The sequence below is a fragment of the Orycteropus afer genome, unplaced genomic scaffold (assembly GCF_000298275.1).
Source record: "Orycteropus afer afer isolate SDZICR_OR568_19922 unplaced genomic scaffold, OryAfe1.0 scaffold00357, whole genome shotgun sequence".
In the NCBI taxonomy this organism is placed as follows: domain Eukaryota; kingdom Metazoa; phylum Chordata; class Mammalia; order Tubulidentata; family Orycteropodidae; genus Orycteropus; species Orycteropus afer.
The window spans coordinates 2,212,589-2,226,805 of record NW_006921944.1 but is presented as its reverse complement, the minus strand read 5'-3'; positions in this window follow the sequence as shown (position 1 = coordinate 2,226,805).

The window sequence follows — 14,217 nt, the reverse complement described above, 5'->3', positions numbered from 1 at the left end:
ACAAAAAATGCCAACAACAAAAAAAAAAAAATCCAGACAGCTTCACTGGAGAATTCTACCAAACATTTAGAGACAAGCTGACACCAATCCTACTCATAGTATTCCAAAACATAGAAAAGGATGGAATCTTCCTAAATTAATTCTATAAAGCAAATATAACCTTGATATCAGAACCAGAAAGACACCACTAAGAAGGAAAACTACAGACCAATATCCCTCATGAATATAGATGCAAAAATCTTCAACAAAATCCTAGCCAATAGACTTCCAACAACCTATCAATAAATAATGCATCATGACCAAGTGTGATTCATAACAAGTATATGGATGGCTCCACATTAGAAAAATAATCAATATAATCCATCACATAATTAAAATAAGGTTAAAGAACCACATGATCATATCAATGAATGAAGAAAAGGCATTTGATAAAATGCACAACCCATTCCTGGTAAAAACTCTCAGAAAAGTAGCAATAGAAAGGAAATTCCTCGACATAATAAAGGGCATCTATACAAAACTAACAGCCAACATTATTCTCAATGGAGAGAGACTGAAAACATTTCCCTTGCAAACAGGAACTAGACAAGGATGGCCTCTATCACCACTTCTATTCAACACTGTATTGGAAGTCCTAGCCAGGACAATATAGCAAGGAAGGGAAATCAAAGGCATCTAAATTGGTAAGGAAGAAGTAAAACTATCACTGTTTTCAAGTGATATGATCCTATACATAGAAAATCCAAGAGATTCAGCAAGAAAACTTTTGGAACTAATAGATTTAGCAGAGTGGCAGGCTACAAAATCAGTGTGCAAAAATAAGTTGGATTTCTCCACACCAGCAGATTTTTGAAAAGGAAATAAGGAAATCAATATCATTTATAACAAATACTTGGGAAATATAGAGTACTTGGGAATAAATCTTAGCAGGAACACAAAAGATAGAGTACTTGGGAATAAATCTTAGCAGGGACACAAAAGACATACAAAGAAAACTACAAAACACTACTATGAGAAACTAAGATATCTACATAGATGAAAATACATATCATGATAATAGGTAAGAAGACTGGGCATTGTGAAAATGTCAGTACTACTCAAAGCAATCTATATATTCAATGTCATTCCAATGGATCCCACCAGTCTTCTTTAAATACATGGAAACATCAATAACTAATATCATATGGAATGGAAAGAGGCTTCAGATAAGCAAAGCACTATTGAAGAAGAAAAGCAAAGTAGGAGATCTCACACTCCCAGATCTCAAAACCTACTATACAGCCATAGTAGCCAAATAGCCTAGTAGTGGTACAATGACATACATATAGTCCAGTAGAACAGAACTGAGATCCAAGAAATGGATACATCTACCTATGGTCAACTATGTTTTATTTTACAAAAGCTGAAATCTATTAAATAGGGGAGAGATAGTCCCTTTAACAAACGCTGCTGGCAAAACTGGGTATCAATTTGCAGAAAAATGAAACAGGATCCATATCTCACACTACATACAAAAACGAAATCAAGATGGATCAAAGACCTAAATGTAAAACGCAAAACTATAAAGTTCATCAAAGATAAAATAGGGGCAAACTTAAAACTTAAAAAAAACAAACTCACTGCCATCAAGTCAATGTGACTCATAGAGACTCTTCCTTGGTTTCCCCAGGCAGTATCTCTATAGAAGTAGATTCCCCAATCCTCCTTTTGTGGATGGGCTGGTGAGTTTGAACTGGTTAGCAGTTAAATGCCTTAGGCACTGTGCCACCAGGGCTCCTTGGGGCAAACCTGGGGGCCAACTTAGTGGCCTTAATATGTGACATTAATATACTGCCAAACATAAGTAAAAACTCACAAACAGCAGAGGAGAAACTACATGAATGGGCCTCTAAAAATTAAATACTTAAGTGTATTAAAGGCTTCTGCAAAATAGCAAAAAGAGAACCTCAAAGGGAAAAAAAAAAAAAAAAAAACTACTGCCATGGAGTTGATTCTGACTGATAGCAACCCCCTTTGGGTTTCCAAGGTGGTAAGCCTTTATGGAAGTATATTGTCCAATCTTGCTTCTGCGGAATGGCTGGTGGGTTTGAACCATCAACCTACAGATTGGGTAAAAATATTTGCAACGACATATCTGACAAGGGATTTATCTCCAAAATTTATAGAAAACTCCAAAACTTGACATCAAAAAAGACAAACAATTCAATTAAAAAATGGGCAGAAGACATGAACAGAAACTTCACCAAAGAAGATATTCCAGCAGCCAATAAACATATGAAGAACTATTCACAACCATTAGCCATTAGAGAGATGCAAATCAAAACAATAATGAAATATTATTTCACCCCAGCACTAGTAGCAAAGTTCAGCAAGAAAGAAAATTACAGATGCTGGCAAGGATGTGGAGAGATTGGAACTCTCATGCACTCCTGGTGGGACTGTAAAATGATACAACCACTGTGTAAAACAGTTTTTTGATGCCTTTAAAAAGCTGGAAATAAAAGTATCATTTGATCCAGAAATCCCATTACTAGGTATATATCCAAAAGAAGTGAGAGCCAGCACATGAACAGATATATTCATGCCCATGTTCATCACAGCCCTATTCACAGTATCAAGGAGATGGAAACAACCTAAGTGCCAATCAATGGATTAACGGATAACCAAACTATGGTACATATACACAATGGAATGCTGTGCAACACTAAAGAATATCGTAGAATCCATGAAAAACCTCATAATGTGGATAAACTTAGGGGACATTATGCAAGTCAAATAAATCAATAATGACAAATATTGTATTAGTGAACTATTGTAAAAAGTCAAGGATAGGTTTACATATAGAAGAAAACTTCCTTTGTTGTTTACCAGGGATGGCAGGGGTGGGGAGGAAAAATTGCTGGATAGGTAAGGGCAAAGTGTTGATTTGGGTGAAGGAAAAGGCAATATACCTAAAGCAAGTGACCAGCATAATAGAACTAAGGAAGAAGGCATGGAGATGTGCAAAAGACAACAAAGGTAAATACTTTTATATACCGCATTATCAGCAATGTTAAACATTAAATGTACAGGTGGATACATAGGTAGACAGGCAAAATGATTAGGTGTGGGTATGCAAAAGAGAATATACCCTTTACCTTGTTAAGTTTGATACACAATATTTCTTCATATGTATTTGTATGTGCTATAAGAATGTTCATGTACATAATAGAGCTAATGGCACAGTTATGATATTTTCTTAGCCACAGCCAACCACCCTGAGGGAGTGAGTCATTGGGTCTGCAGGCTTGGGACCATGGTTGCAGTGGACATCAACCTCAATTGGCATAACCCACTACACAAAAACAGTTCTACATCTCAATCTGGTGATTAGCAATGGGGATCTTAAAAACTTGTGAGCAGCCATCTAAGATGCAACAATTGGTCTTTCCTTATATGGAACATAGAAGAATGAAGAAAATCAAAGACATGTGGAAACAATTAGTCTATGGGACTAATGGACCATGTGAACCTCAGCCTACATGACCCTGAAACCAGAAGAAGTAGATGGTACGCAGCTACCATTGTCAACCACTAGGAAAGGGATCCTGGATAGAGTGGAAGACAAATATGAAACAAAACCCAAAATTATAGAAAACTCCAGGCTTACTCATCAGATGGAGACTGGTGAACCCATGAGACTATGTCCCATGGACACCATTCAGGCCTGGAATTGAACTGACTCTCATAGCTTCCAGCCAGGCAAGGGACAGGGCTATTAGGTGAACATTTGTACCAGGTAGGTATACCAATCAACCATGGGACACTAACTTATTGCCATCGAGTAGAATCCGACTCATAGTGACCATTCCTTAGGTTTCCAAGGCTATATCACTACAGAAGTAGATTGCCCAACCTTCCTTCCAAGGAGTGGCTGGTGGGTTTGAATCACCAGCCTTCTGGTTAGCAGTCAAATGCCTTAGGCACTATGCCACCAGAGCTCCCCATGGGACACTAGAAGGGCAGTATTTGCACAGGGAGATATCTCAGAAGGCAGAAAAGTATAGGAAAGAAGGTACAGGGAAAGTGTAACCACAGGGAAGAAGTGAGAAGAGGAAGAGAGCTGTTACCTTATGGGAATGGTAATCAAGATCATGAAACAAAAAAATGTATGAACTGATGAATAGAAAATGAATTTGTTCTGTAAACTTTCACCCAAATTACAATTAAAAAAATAAAAATGAAAAAATAGTACATATTATAAAGGTGTGGTGCAGGAGCTGGCAGTATTTTGTCCACTTGTGCATAGGGTCCTTAAGTGTCAGAAACAACTCAATGGCACCTAACAACAAGAAGATGATTAAGGAATGCATTTTCTTCATATTTGCAGCACTAAATCTTGATCTCGTGAATGACTTAGGCTCAAAAAAGATGACTTTTGTAAGAATTTTTAGGAGTCTCAACTCAGTGGTGTATTAATAGCTATGTTTTTTAATGCATTTAATTGAAATATAATTTATGTACAGTAAAATACACAAAACTAAAGTGACATTTAGTCAATGCATTTTTTTTTTTTTTTGCAGTGTTTCCTCCCCTCCCATCCCACACCTGGCAACCAACAAAGAAAGTTTCCTTCCATATATTAATCTTTCCTTTACCCTCCACAACAATGAACTAATACAATATTTGTCCTTCTATGATTGACTTATTTCACTCAGCATAATGTCCTCCAAGTTCATCGATGTTATGTGGTGTTATTTTTCTCTTTCAGGGCTTTATATTGCTGCTGTCAAGATTTTTTCTTTGTCTTTGTCTTTCTTTTTGCTGACTCTACATTATTCTTTAGTGTTGCATAGTATTCCATTGTGTGTATGTACCATAGTTTGATTACCCATTCTCCTGTTGGAAGAAACATTGTTTCCATCTTTTTGCTATTGTAAACAGTGCTGCAATGAACATGGGTATCCATATATCTATTCCGGTCCTGGCTCTTACTTCTCTAGGATATATACCCAGTAACGGGATTGCTGGGTCAAATGGTATTTCCAATTCCAGCTTTCTGAGGAATCACCATACTGCTTTCCACAGTCGTTTTATCACTTCACAGTCCCACCAGCAGTGGATGAGTGCCCCAATCTCTCCACATCCCCACCAGCATTTGTTATTTTCTGCTTGTTGAACCTTGCCATGAGTGCTGGGGTAAGACACTATCTTATTGTTGTTTTGATTTGCATCTCTCTGATGGCCAATGATCATGAGCATCTCTTCATGTATTTGCTGGCCACCTCCTTGGTGAAGTGTTTAATCATCTCTTCTGCCCATTTTTCAATTGGATTGTTAATACCTTTGCTGTTATCTTAGAGATAAGTCCCTTGCCAAATATGTAATTATCAACAAGTATGAATTTGTTACTGTCATTTTGTTATGTGCTTTTTCTATGGTGTTGATTTCTTTGTTACTTATAATTTTCTGTGCTGAGCTAGTTTTGTTTATGAATCGTGTTATCACTTCCTTCATTGCTATTGTTTTAGTATTTGCTAAATATCTGTGCTGGTCCTCTTTTTCATTTTGAAGTAAAGGTTTATTATTTTTTCTTTGAGGTTATTATGTGATTTATAATTTTCTTCCCAAGTTTAGAACAATCCATTCTATTTTGTAGTTGTATTTACCTCCCTACAATGTAGAAGTTCTGTTATTACACAATTTTTTTCCTCTTTTTTGTTTTTAGTTGTCCTCATTTGTCAATTGATGTCTCTGGTTCCCTGTCTACAATCCCGTAGGCTTATTACTTTGGATACTTCTGTAACTGGGTTGGTTTCTGGGTTATGTCTGTGTGTTAATGGTCAGTTATTGTTTGCTGTTGTTAGTTCTCTGTCCAAAGGATTTGCTTTTGCATCTCTTGTAAGGTTGGTCTGGTTTTAACAAATTCTCTTAATTTTAGCTTATCTGGAAATATCCTAATTGTACCATCATATTTGAGGGACAATTTTGCTGGGTATATAATTCTTGGTTGGAAATTTTTCTTTTTCAAGCCTTTGTATATACCATCCCATTGCCTTCTCGCCTACATGGTTTCTGCCAAGAAATCTGAGCTTAGTCTTATTGTTTGTCCCTTGTAGCTAACTTTTCATTTTTCCCATGCTGCTGTCAGGATTCTTTCTTTGTCCTTGGTTTTGATAAGTTTGATAATAATCCTCCTTTGGGTTCATTGGACTTCTTGAATGGATATATTCTCATCTTTCATCATATCAGGAAAATTCTCTTCCAACATATCTTTGACAATTTTTTCTGTGGTTTTATTTGTCTCTTCCTGTTCTGGAATTTTGATGACACACAGGTTGTTCCTTCCGATGGTATCCCACATGAACCCTAGTCTTTCTTCATTTTGTTTTGATTTTTTTTTCCAATTTATCACCTTGCAAAGAAGCATTGAGATATTTGCCTTCAATCTCATAAATTCTTCCATTGATTCAATTCTACTCTTTTGCCCATTCAATGTGTTATCTATTTCTGAAAATTTAGTATTAATTTGCTGAATTTCTGTCTGTAGATTTTATATCATTTCTAATTTTGCATTTATTTTATAATTTTGTTCTTGTATTTTCTTTTGAAATTGTTATATGATCTTCTCTGTGTTTTCCTCAATTTTGTCAGTGTTTTCATTGATCTGTCACTGACTTCATTGAAGGTACCTAAATATAATTCCTTTGAAATCCTTATCAGAAAGTTCCAGTGCTGCATATTCCTCAGGGATGTTTTTTGGTTCTGTAACCTGGTCCCTTGTTTCTCCTGCTTTATCTTTCTTCTTTGTGTGGACTGTGATGCCCTGTTGTCTCTGAGACATTGTGATGTTTTTGTGTTTATATTTAATTGGTGATTGTATGTTGGAGTGACTTGCCCACGAATTTTGTTTTCTTTGTTTTGTTTGTATATTATATACAAAATGGCTGCCACTTGTAAAAAATCAAAATGGTTGCACCCTCAGTCACTTTAAATATCCAAAATGGCCACCGCTTGCAAACAATCAAAATGGCTGTACCCTTGGGACAACCAAAAGTCCACAGCTTAGGTTGTCTCCCTCCTTGCTATTTCCCTTCCTAGTCATAGGCCACCAGCGCAGTCATCCCTGTAGCCCTTGGAGATCAGGACTGATCTTTAGGTCAATTCTCAGGTCCCAAGACAGGGAGATCTGGTAGCATAGTGGCTAAGACACTTGCCTGCTAACCAGACGGCTGGTGGTTCAAACCCACCAGCCACTCCTCGGAAGGAAGGTTGGGCAATCCTTCTTCCGTAGTGATACTGTCTCGGAAACCCAAGGAGGGGTCGCTATGAGTCAGGGCTGACTCGACGGCACATAACAACAACAACACAACAAGACCACTTGGAAATATTTAGGCTGTTGGTCTCATCTGAGTAGCTGACAGTCCACTGCTCTGACCATTTCTGTACTCAATGTTGTCGTGCAGGTTTTTCCATTAGTTGGTGCTTAATCCACTTCTGCATACTTCCTTTCAAAGCTCAGGGCTCCAGGATTATCTTCTGTATCTCTGTCAATTGGTTTCTCTTTTCTTTGTTGAAGAGGGTCTGTGTAACTTGTCTGCCTATTCCTCCATTTTACTGGAAGTCTCAATAGCTATGTTTCTGATCACTGCTTTTAAATGTGCATTACTATATCCTCCTTCCCACCTTTTAACAGCATCTTAAAGAGATTTGATAATTTTCTGGTAACTTTCAGCAGAAAATATAAAATCCAGCAGAACTTTTTGAACAGAATGGTACTTTCAGTCTTAGAAAGACATATAAACACACACAAACACACACACATGCACACACATGCACATACAGGTTTGTATTAGACTTTACATGTAAATGCATGCTTATAAGCATTTTTTACAACTCTTTTTAATAACTAGAATTGAGCTATCATTTAGAAGTCTTGACAGTTGTAATTATATGGTTTAAAAAATCAAGGAAAACAAGATAAAATATTTTGACTAGTTTTAATTTAGTGCTACTGAAAGCCATCTTTGATACTTTGTAGTTGTATAATAACAACGTCATTGTGATCACACAGGGATATTTTCCTCATATTTATTGCATTATTATAACATAATATTTTTTCTCAATTAACTAGAATTATCTATAATTTATACTTGTTTTTACAAATAAAAATTAACATAATCTTCAAGAAATATCTCCTCTTATTCCCCTTTCTGCTTTCTTTTTTAAAAAGTTGTGAAACCTCATTGCCAGAGTCGAGCAATGCCACTTTTGGAAAACTTGAATGATACCTCAAATCAGTGGTTGTTTAATGTTCCAAGTTACTTAAGTTCCACTCTTTCTCAAATAACTTACCTCTTTAGATAAGAAACAACATTAAAAGATACAAACTAACTGATTATTTTACCTTTTGGCTACATAAACTCAGTTTGGGATAATTACAATGTTTGATGTTCTCTTTTTTCCTAACTAAATTTGCCCTTGCTCTGTGTTACTCTATAACACTGTGCTATAGATAGAAAGTAGCCTCTTTTAGATTACACATGACTTAAAAATAATATACCAAATTGGGGCTGTGAATGGCCACTTCAGAAGCTACAGTTAAGCATATTTTGCTCTGTCCTTATAGAAGAGCTTTATTCTACATCTCTTACCACCATACCATTTAAAAGGAAGAGTTATTGATGGTCTTGTGCATGTCAGGCACTTTACCAGGATACTACTTACATTCTTTCCTCTACTTCCTTTTCAAAACTGTAGTTTATGTAAGATGCTCAGAGAAGCTAGTGTTCCAGTGGTCATATAGGAAGGAAGTAGGTGAGGTGGAATTCTAAAGCACACAGCCCATTTCATAACCCATATTATACCCTAAGGATGGACTAAGAGTGAAAGCAACTCCTTTGAAGACCAGTATCTATTTCACACATACATGGTAGGCTGATAAATCAGCTCTCCAACCCTCCTCAAAAAAAAAACAACTGCTTAGTTTTAGCCCGATAAGAGCTGACTGCAACATGCCATTTAATATTCCAAAGAATAAAAGCATACCATCAAGAAATCTGAAACACAATAGCTGACCATCACCCAACTGGTGATTGTTGAAAGGTAAGTGTGAAGCAGACATAGCAACTTCTGATCAGATACTGGACATTCATTAATGGACTTGTTTCACAAAGCAATGATTCACTTCAAGACTGAACCATTTTCAGGTCAGAGTGTTCAACTCTTACTGCAAAAATATACTTCCTCCAGAAAGTTGCACCAAGCAGACAGATTAGATCAAGGAGACAATCATACTTCACAAAGAAAGAGATTAAGATACTAAGTCCAGATAAAGCAGGTAGCTGGATATGTAAAAAATTAAATCTCAGGAAATTTTAGTATGGGCCTTTATTTCCAATTTTCAGCCCTCATGTATAAATACACATCACAGGTTGGTATATTCACAAAATATTCTGTCTATTCCAGAAATGCTGATTAAGCAACTTCCATGTGACAGGCATTATTCCAGACTTGGAGACATAGTAGTGACTGAAATAAATTAAATCTTCTGGCACGGTGGGCTTACATTCCATTAGGGAGAAACAGGCAATGAATAGTGCCTATAATAAATAATTGAAGAAATTATCTACTTTATATTCCATTGGGGCTTTAAAAATATATTTTCAAAAGTCAAAATTAATATTTCAAAGGTTACAGATTAAAGAAGAAATCTATCTAGTTATAATACATCTAGTATCTCTGATATATTTTGTAAATCATATGTTGTAATCATAGAAGAAAAGTCATTTAATCCTTCAAGAAATATTTCTTGAGTGATTATTATATGCAGGTAATATTCCAGGAAAAAAGCAAATCATTTCCAAGGTAGCTATTTCCATTCATCTCATGGTATTTATATTCTCATTCAAGAGGGATACAAACAGACACGTAGTCAAAAACTTAGGTATTTCAGGTACTAATATATACCAATGTTGTTCTGGTAGCATAGTGGCTAAGACACTTGCCTGCTAACCAGACGGCTGGTGGTTCAAACCCACCAGCCACTCCTCGGAAGGAAGGTTAGGCAATCCTACTTCCGTAGTGACACTGCCTCAGAAACCCAAGGAGAGGTCGCTATGAGTCGAGGTTGACTCCACGGCACATAACAACAACAACAACAATATATACCAAAGGAACCATGGTAGCAAAGTGGTTAAGTGTTGGACTGCTAACTGAAAGGTTGGCAGTTTGAACCCACCAGCCACTCTGTGGGAGAAAGATGTGGCAGTCTGCTTCTGTAAAAATTACAGCCTTAGAAATCCTATGAGGGAAGTTCTACTGTGTCCTGTCAGGTTACTATAAGCTAGAATCAACTCACAGGCAATTGGCTTTGGGTTTAGATGTGTGCTAAACAAAGGATGAATGAAGGTAGTGTGACAAAATGACTTGGTGACAACTGGGACTAGAGTGGTCAGTAAGAGTTCCTGAAGATATGAACTGGAAGAGATCTCTGAAAACACTATCTATCTCCTAGTACACATAATGAGACCAATTACTTCTCCAATCTCTGCTTCAAATTTTCAGGGGCATTAAATGATTGAGAATAAAGCATTCCAGGTTAGCCTAGTTGGCATTCAGTTGAACCTGCCTCATCGCAACCCATTTGTAGTAGAACTGCACACCATAAGGTTTATCAATAGCTAACTTTTTTAGAAGCATATTGCCAGGCTTTTTCAACATGGTGCTTCTGGATGAACTTGAACCTTCATCCTTTTAGTTAGCAGCTGAGCATGCTAAACATTTTCACTGTCTATGGATTCCATTCCAGGATAATAGAGCAGCAAATACAAATGCCCTGAGGCAAGCATGAGCTTGGCGTATTCTAGAAATAGAAAGGAAGTTCATGTAGCAAAGACTAATGAGGATAATATATTTTGTCATGAGATAAATTCAGTTTGAAAAGTTTGCAGAAACCCATTATGAACAAATTTATAGACCTTGGTAAAGAATCTGAAGCTTATTGTAACACCAGAAGAGAGTCATTAGCATATCTAAGCAGGGAAGTGGTACAATCTGATGTGTTTTTATTATTTCTGAAAAAGATTATTCCAACTAATGCTACAGCCTTGTGACAGATGAGGTGGCACAGAATTGGGAATAGAAAAGGATATGAAAATAAATGGGCACAGCTGGAGTATGCTTTGGAAATAAAGGAGACATATTCAGGCTCAGCCCAAGTGTCAGAGTATCTGAGATGACTTTTCAGACCACCCTAAGTCGGTAACTTATTTTCTCCTCCATTAGTTATTCCATCCAATAGGCCTACATCATTTTCATCATGGCATTATCAAAGATGACTTTTTATTTGTTAATTTATTTGGTGTCTGTCTATCTTCACTGCAATACAAGGGCCATGAGTTCTGGGATTTTGCCCATCTTGTTTACAGCAATGTCTACAGCACACAGAATACAACACTGCCTGACACATAGTAGGTGCTCAATAAGTGAATGTACAAGTGAATAAACAAATTAATGAGTGAAAATAACTTCTACCCACTAACTCTTGTTTTGCACTTTGACCACATAGAAAAATTCAATTTGTATCTCAAGAAAGCCCCTCAATATTTGAATATAGCTGCACTGTAACTCTCAATTTTCTCTTCTCTATGTTAATTACTTCTACTTCCTTAAAGTATTCCTTTTATATATTTTTAGTTTCCTAAGTTTCCCAACTGATTTTAAAACTTTGATGTATAGAGTGCAAATACTATATGGGCTTCTGTGCACAAAGATACATAAATTAGATGGCATTAAATTATTAACAACTTCTTCTGATCTTGCTTATTTTCTTTTTCTCCCACTGCTCTTCTATGTTATGCTAAATTAGCTGATTCCAGTATTTCTTATCATACATAATTGTTTTAAAGGTTCAATAGAGTAATCATGACAGATCATATATCATTTATAAATAATAAAACGAGAGACAAGCCATTTTCATCTTTACAAAAGTGGTCATACTGTTCCTTTATAAATCCTTTCATGGAGAAAGGAAATAATCTCATTTTCCATAATGATAGGACTCAATGGTAGACAGTATAAATTGGTACCCATGGCCAACTCTCCCTTTTTCCTTTTGTAAAACAACACTCATTCCAATTAGAGCTATATCGATCTGGCCAGATAGATATGACTTTAATCAGCAAAGACTGATTAAAAAGAACTGGCTCTGTTGGAAAGAATGAATTTTATGTACTATCCTCCACTTCCCACCTTCCTGCTACTTGAAAGGTAAATGTGATGTTATATACTGCAGGAGCTCTTGCAGCAACCTTGGATCATGAAGAAATTTTAACCATATTCTAAGAATGGCAGAATAGACAAATTGAAGAAAATGTGCTTCTCATGACCATAAGAACCCATAAGTTCCTGAGTTATTTAATTTCCACTTCTTTTATGTTAAATAAATAAAATTCAGTCTGATTTAAGCATCTATTATTTTGAGTTTTGTTTTATGCAGTTGAGCCGATTCCTAACTGATGGTAAATTCATCAGTTTATGTATGAATTTCTATAGTTTTACATAGAGTGAAGAGGCATTCTAAAATTGAGGCACTTGGCCTAATTGGGGTAGGAGACCTTAGTGTAGGCCAAACTTCATCTTCCACTGAACTTGGGCTTTTCATAAGTCCTCCTTTCCACCTTTCTAAGAACAGAACCCATGATTTAGAGTTTTAATGATATGTAACTTCTTGTAGAACTTTAACTGACTTCAGCAAACAATGGAAGATTTGTGAAGAAATGTTTGTCAAGAAAATATGTGATGAGATTGTGATAGGCAAACGATTGTGCACATACACCAGAAAAAAGGTATATGCAGATATTTCAGAAAAGCTGCTTGCTAGGGTAGCACCAAGACATCCATTCTAGAAAATCAAGCAGGTAACCTTATGAAATTGTAATGTGCTATTGTTTTATGGCTATGTAATCTCAAGCCCCCATGACTGTAGTCACATACTCCCTCAATTTTCTGTAGCTCACCTCTCCCTCAGAAAGTTAGAACACTTGGTACTTTCATTTTATAGCTGTGTTTCCCAGTCAGACTGTAATTTTGCCCTCAGTAACACTCTTTTCCTTTTTTTCTAGAGCAGCCTGTTTAACCTTTTAACAATAGTCATTCCTTGAAACTTATTTAAAAATAATATACAAGTCACTAAAAAATGAAAGAGCCTGAAAGACAGCTTGAATATCTTAGAAATTGACTATGAAAGACAATGCTATACAAGTGACATAAACTCAACTCTAGCTTTGGTCTATTATATTTTCCTGGTTATCATTTCTTTCTTTTCTTTAAGACTTCTTAAGCACTTGTTAACTACTCATCTGTCAGTTTGCTGTACTGTGGTGGTTTACATGTTGCTGTGGGGCTGGAGGCTATACCACCGGTATTTCAAATAACATCAGGGTCACCCATGGTGGACAGGTTTCAGTGGATCTTCCAGATTAAGACAGACTGGGAAGAAGTGCAGGGCTATCTATTTCTGAAAAAAAATTGGTCACTGCAAACCTAATGAATAGTGTTGAAACACTGTTTCATACACTACTATAAAACTTTGTGAATAGCCATGAAACATGGTCCAATATAGTACCAAAAGATGAGCCCCCCAGGTTGGAAAGCACTCAAAATACACCTAGGGAAAAGTTGCCTTCTCAAATTAGAGTCTGCCTTAATGATGTGGATGGAGTAAAGGTTACAGGACCTTCACTAGCTGATATGGTATGACTGAAAATGGGAAGAAACGGCTGCAAAGATCCGTTAATTATCAGAACATGGAATGTAAGAAGTATGAATCTAGGAAAATTGGAACTTGTCAAAAATGAACTGGAATGCATAAAGATTGATATGCTAGGCATTATTGAGCTGAAATGGACTGGTATTAGCCATTTTGAATCAGAAAATTATATGATCTAATATGCCAGGAATGATAAACTGAAGATGAATGATGCTGCATTCATCATCAAAAAGAATATCTCAAGTTCTATCCTGAAGTACATTGCTGTCAGTGATAAGATAACATCCATATGTCTACAAGGAAGACTACTAAATACTATTATTATTCAAATTTATGCACTAACTACTAAAGTCAAAGATGAAGAAATTGAAGATTTTTACCAACTTCTGCAGTCTGAAATTAACTAAACATGCAATCAAGATGTACTGACAATTATTGGTGATTGGAATGTAAAAGCTGGAAACAAG